Source organism: Sturnus vulgaris, unplaced genomic scaffold, assembly GCF_052056855.1.
Source record: "Sturnus vulgaris isolate bStuVul1 unplaced genomic scaffold, bStuVul1.hap1 Scaffold_156, whole genome shotgun sequence".
Classification (NCBI taxonomy): Eukaryota; Metazoa; Chordata; class Aves; order Passeriformes; family Sturnidae; genus Sturnus; species Sturnus vulgaris.
In genome coordinates, this window is record NW_028276073.1 from 461,906 (window position 1) to 462,500 (window position 595).

The window sequence follows — 595 nt, forward strand, 5'->3', positions numbered from 1 at the left end:
AGAAGCGAGAAAAAGGCCCAGAGAGAGGGCGAGAAAGCCGCGAGTGTGTCCCGCTCCGGCCCGGCTGCTGCCGGTTTCGTGACAACGGGGAGCCGGGCGCCCGCTCGCTCCCCCGGGGATGGTGGCGGGCGAGGCGGCGGCGCCTCGCCCCTTTTCTGCCCGGCCTTAAGCCGGGGCCCCGCCCGCTCGCCGGGTGCGGCATTTCTTCGGCTGTCGGTCCCGGTGCACGCTGGTGGCCGGCAGCCGGGGCTGGATTTCTGTGGGGCCGGCCCGGGGTTGTGTTGAGCCTGCCCGGGCTTTCCCTGGCCCCCCTCCCCGAGAGCCCCCCGGGCGTGGCTCGCTTGGCCGAGGTTGGCTGCGCCTCGTTTCCCGCTCCCGACCTGTGTTGCCAGAGTTGTGTCCGTATCGAAAGGGCAGCGGGGGACATGCAGTGGGGCGTGTGGCCTCGCCTCTCGGCTTCGCTTGCTTGCCTGCGAAGGGGGGCTCGGTGACGGGAGTGTCCGGCCCTGCCGTGTGTTGTTGAAGTCGTCCCCCTTCCTCGGCCCTAAGCCGGGGACCCGCGTGTAGCGGGCAGAATTTTTCCGGGGCGGCGGTC